Source organism: Bos mutus, chromosome X, assembly GCF_027580195.1.
Source record: "Bos mutus isolate GX-2022 chromosome X, NWIPB_WYAK_1.1, whole genome shotgun sequence".
NCBI classification, from domain to species: Eukaryota; Metazoa; Chordata; class Mammalia; order Artiodactyla; family Bovidae; genus Bos; species Bos mutus.
Genome location: NC_091646.1, coordinates 27,170,610 through 27,176,127, shown reverse-complemented (window position 1 = coordinate 27,176,127; position 5,518 = coordinate 27,170,610). Strand labels below are relative to the sequence as shown.

At 42.3% G+C, this 5,518-nt stretch overlaps 1 non-coding gene across 1 annotated transcript; it reads right to left on the bottom strand.

Moving 5' to 3' along the window:
• Positions 1-2,533: 2,533 nt before the first annotated feature.
• Positions 2,534-2,606, bottom strand: TRNAR-CCU (transfer RNA arginine (anticodon CCU)). Its single transcript has one exon. It is a non-coding gene; the product is annotated as a tRNA-Arg (tRNA).
• Between the last annotated feature and the right edge of the window lie 2,912 nt (positions 2,607-5,518).

The following is a 5,518-nucleotide window of genomic DNA, read 5'->3' as shown; positions in this document are numbered from 1 at the left end:
GACCTAGGATTGTTCTTTTCTCCAAGGGAGCATGTTTGAGTGGATGGAAGGCTCTTCATCAATGCTAGACACACCTGTGCTCAAGACCACACCCTTGACTTACTTGAGGGGTAGATTAGTGAGACAGCTGGGTCGTTAGGGGTAGAATTTACTGTGATCAGAGATTGGATTACAGAGTCCAAACCAGCTTTATGCATAGGTAGAATAGGTGGCCAACTACATGGTATGATTTGGATATGGTTTCAACCCACTCCAGTACTCTTGCCTGGAAAATTCCATGGACGGAGGAGCCTGGTAGGCTACAGTCCATTGGGTTGCAAAGAGTTGGATGTAACTGAACAACTTCACTTGCTCTACCTTACTAGTGTAGTAGTGTTAGTCACTCAGTCATGCCCGACTCTTTGCGACCCCATGGGGTGCAGCCCGCCAGGCTTCTCCATTCATGGGATTTTCCAGGCAAGGATGCTGAAGTGAGTTGCCATTTCCTACCCTCAAAATATCCTGCTCATGCTCTCAAAATATCCTGTTCATGCGCCTGTCCTAGTACCTGATACTTGCCTGTTAAGGATGGATTCCTTTAGCTTAAGGCCTTCTCTATGAAATACAAATACTGGTACCCAGCATGGAGCTCACACACTTAGTGAAGTGAAGTGAAAATCACTCAGTCATGTCCGACTCTGCAACCCCATGGGCTATACAGTCCATGGAATTCTCCAGGTCAGAATACTGGAGTGGGTAGCTGTTCCCTTCTCCAGGATATTTTCCCAACCCAGGGATTGAACCCAGTCTCCCACATTGTAGGCTGATTCTTTACCAGCTAAGCCACCAGGGAAGCCCAAGAATCCTGGAGTGGGTAGCCTATCCATTCTCCAGTGGATCTTTCTGACTCAGGAATCAAACCAGGGTCTCCTGCACTGCAGGCAGATTGTTTACCAGCTGAGCTATCAGGGAAGCCCTCACACACTTAGTAGATACCCAAATATTAGCTGAATGAATAAATGAATTGGAATTATTAATGAAACTAATTCACAGTAGTATTAGTAGGGCAATTTAGGTTACCACATGACTCAACTATTGAAAACAGTGCTTCTCAAATATTTAGTGTATATTAATGATCACTTAGAGATTTTCAGGTTCTGGGGCTAGACAAGACTTGAGAATCTGTATTGCTAGCAAGTGTAGTTGATGTCATTGCTGTATATATTTTGAGTAGTAAGTATTTAGAAGACCTGAGGATAGGTTACCCATCTTGCCTGATCAAAGAATTTCTTGGGATGTCTGTTAAACATCTAAACTTAGAATCTCCAGGGGACAGACTTGGGAATCTTTATTTTTAGCAAGTGCTTCAGGTGATTTGCATGACTGGAGAATTAATCTTAGAAGGGAATGGGGAATGGGCTTAAAAACGTGTGATGGCATTGCATCGGTCCATGGACCTTTGGGAGTAAGACTTGGAAAAGACAGTGGATCAGATTGGAAAACATCCAGCTACAGTTTTGTTCTAGAGCAGTTCCTGTATGTGGCTAGGAGTTAGAAGGTAGAGGGGAAAATGAGGAATTATTTTTTTTTTTCCCCAGCAGGTAGCATTGGTATCACTTTTCACTAACACAAAGCTTGATTTTCTGGGTTTTTGTTTTATTCCTTGAGTAAGATTGGTATCTTCAAAACAGCCAAGTTGATAGGTAAAATTTAGAATATAATTTTGAACAGTTTTCCTTATGTTTGCCTTCTCTGCGAGTTTGTATACCTTTAGCCCTTTCTTCATTGTAGATTCCATGAAACATTGGGAAAGCTTGTTTTCTTAACCTAATAAGACAGAGATGCAAGGGAATAGTCTATTAAGCAGAGCTGCTGGAAAGACTGTCATTTCTTTAATATCCATGCTCTGAGGCATGGAGCTGCATGAGGCCCAGCAGTGGGAAGAAGGCAGAAATGCACCTCGATCTGTAGGTATTCTGGAGCGATAGCATTTCAGGCATCACCAGTGACCAAGGTGAAAGCTTCTCAAATAAGACATTCTGAATGAGATGTGTAGCAAGTGAGAGAGGCTGCTGGGGGAGAAGCAGTGCTAGTAAACTCAGGCACAGGGAAAATATTACTGATTTGCCAGGGGCTGCAGGACAAGTTGGTGTCATGGCTCCTATTTCTATTAAAGTTTTCTTATTTCCAATTCTGAGCTACAGCCTTTGGGCTATTGATGTCCCTGCTTCTCAGCTACCCTGTGGAATGATCTGCTCCTCATACGACCATACTTCAGAATTCTTTCTCTCCCCTTCTTATCTATAGACTTGGGAAAGAGGTTGGGATTGGCAGCCAACCACAGGGACAAGTTTCACATTATTCAAGGCAACAAAGGGGCTTCTTTGTGAGTAAACGTTAGACTTTTCTCTTTTTGAATGATCTTTTTTTTTAAGAAAAAACATTTGTTATTAGTTATTTAGGCTGCGCTGTGTCTTAATTGCGGCATGTCAGATCTTGGATCTTTGTTGCGTGAGTCATCTTTTTTATAGTAATTGTGGCATGTGGAATCTAGTTCCCTGACCAGGAATCAAACTTGGGCCCCCTGCATTAGGAGTGCAGAGTCTTAGCTACTGGACTATCAGGGAGTCCCTGGACTTGATTTTGTCAAGCTGCATTCCAGAATGGAGAGCTAGAGGGGGCCCAGACTGTATTCCTATCTCTGTATCCTCTCCTGTATCTTCTTGTACTTTGAGAATATTCCAGTGATGACAGCTTATGACTGTTCAGGGTCACTTTAAAGGTTCAGACGTGGCAAACTTAAACACTGAGAGTTGAGTTTATTGCTTCCAGGCAATAAGATTGAACTCTAGGGAGCTGCCACCAGGTGACCACTGATGCCTGTCAGAGTGCATGTTTCTTGTTTGCCTGCCTTCAGATGTGAGTAACTGGGAGGCCTGAGTTCATGACACACGTTCTGCTGGTAAGTTATACACAAAACAATATCTAGATACCTCCTTTTGATTTCTAACACCTATTTTTGGTTTGAGCGATAACAGTGGTCAGATGATGACATTGAGGGTCTCAGGCACAATCTGTCTTTTCTGAAAGATGTTCTTTTCTGTTGTCTGAAAAGATGGTACCAGAGGTTCCAAGTCTGGGTTTGGGAGGTCCAGCGGTGCTGGAAGGGCCTGGTGTGTCCTAGGGTTTAGGGATGCCAGAACAAGTGGGTGTTCACGAGGCTTGGAGGCATTTTGAAGTCTTTATTGTCATTGTTCAGTCGCTCAGTCGTGTCTGACTCTTTGCAACCCCTTGGATTACAGCACGCCAGGCTTCCCTGTCCTTCACTATCTCCCAGAGTTTGCTCTAACTCATATCCATTGAGTTGGTGATTCTATGCCACCATCTCATCCTCTGTCATCCCCTTCTCCTGCCTTCAATGTTTCCTAGCATCAGGGTCTTTTCCAATGCGTCAGCTCCTCGCGTCAGGTGGCCTAAGTGTTGCAGCTTCAGCATCAGTCCTTCCAATGAGTATTCAGGGTTGATTTCCTTTAAGATTGACTGGTCTGATCTCTTTGCAGTCCAAGGGATTCTCAAGAGTCTTCTCTAACACCACAGTTTGAAAGCATCATTTCTCCTGAGCTCAGCCTTCTTTGTGGTCCAACTCTCACATCTGTACTTTGAAGTCTAGTTCAGAAATTCTCAGCAAGATCAATGTTCTTTTTTTTCCCCTAAAGTGGAAGTTGCATCCAAGTATGTGAGATATCTGAGTGAGGCTGAGGCTGTTTTCCATGCTATTTATTACTTTTAAATTTTATTATTTATATTGGAGTATAGTTCACTTATGATGTTATGTTAGTTTCAGGTGTATACCAAAGTGATTTAGTTATAGTTATTCATATATTTGGGAGAAGGCAATGGCACCCCACTCCATTACTGTTGCCCAGAAAATCCCATGGATGGAGAAGCCTAGTAGGCTGCAATCCATGGGGTCGCTAAGAGTCAGACACGACTGAGTGACTTCACTTTCTCTTTCCACTTTCATGCATTGGAGAAGGAAATGGCACCCCACTCTAGTGTTCTTGCCTGGAGAATCCCATGGACGGAGAAGCCTGGTAGGCTGCCGTCTATGGGGTCGCACAGAGTCAGACACAACTGAAGCGACTTAGCAGCAGCAACATTCATATATTTATTCTCTTGTAACCATAAGTTTATTTTCTATGTGTGTTTTTATAAATAAGTTTTATAAATATGTCTATGTTTTATAAATAAGTTCATTTATATCATTTTTTAGATTCCATGTATAAGTGATGTGGTATTTGTCTTTGTCTGACTTACTTGACTTGGTATGATACTCTCTAGATCCACCCACGTTGCTGCAAATGGTCCAAGGCCATTCAAAGGCCTGTGAGCCAGTTCAAAGTTCAGGTAGGGAGGAAGCAGTCAGCAGTCATCTGTACTGCCTACATTTTTCTTCTCTTTTAATACTTTTTCACCAACATAATGAACATGTTGGCATTCCTAGTATCCTCTTTAAAAAAGATAAAAGCATTTATTTATTTGGCTGCACCAGGTCTCGGTTGTGGCATGTGAAATCATAGTTGCAGCGTGTGAGATCTAGTTCCCTGATCAGGAATTGATCCCAGGCCCCCTGCATTGGGAGCATGGATGCTTAGCAACTGGACCAGCAGGGAAGTCCCCCCAGTATCCTCTTACATGAGGTCATCCCCCTGGGCCATTTGTGCCTCCATACAACTTTATAAATATCTTTTATATTTGTGAGGCAAGGACATGGCTGCTGTGTGTCAATAAGGGAAGAAGAAAACATTTTAGAAATCTTTCCAGTATCGATTGTTGTAGAAGCCATAACTTCTGCGTGAGGAAAATTGCAGTTTACAATGAAAAACATATCCCCAATTCCAGTCAAATTCATTCTCATCCCTTCTCTCTACCTTGGCTGGGGAAATTAGCTTCCTATAGTCTCTGAAGCAATTCAATTGAGATGAGTAAATGTAAAAGAAAAATACATCTTCCTCAGCTTCTCTGATACCTGTTTGAAATGCTAATTGGCTGGCATGTGACCAATCAACCTATAGTTCATACCAATCCAATCTTTCCCTAGGCAGGTTTGCATATTTGATGAAATTATACTTTATACCAAGAAAATAAGAACCTGAGTTGAGATGACAGTTGAACTTAAATGTGACAATGGGCTATTCTTAGCTTTCTTGCCTCAATTTCTTTCTAACCTGTCTTTCAATGGTCTATTTTATGCAAATGAATCTTCCATGAGATGGCAATGACAACAACTTTGCCTGTGATTGTAGAAGCACCGCTGTAACGTTTTATCAAAAGCTTTATAGTGCAATTCTTTGAAGAATTATGACTGTGCAGCCTATGTCTGAGGATGTGGAGTTGAGGGGAGATACAGCAGGATTTCGGCAAAGCCATTTAAGGGGATAAGGGCGGAAGACATAGATGGGGAAGGGACAGTCATATGCAGCATTCAACTATGGCCTAGGATTCCATCACCTCCAAATCATTTATAATCTTAAAAGTA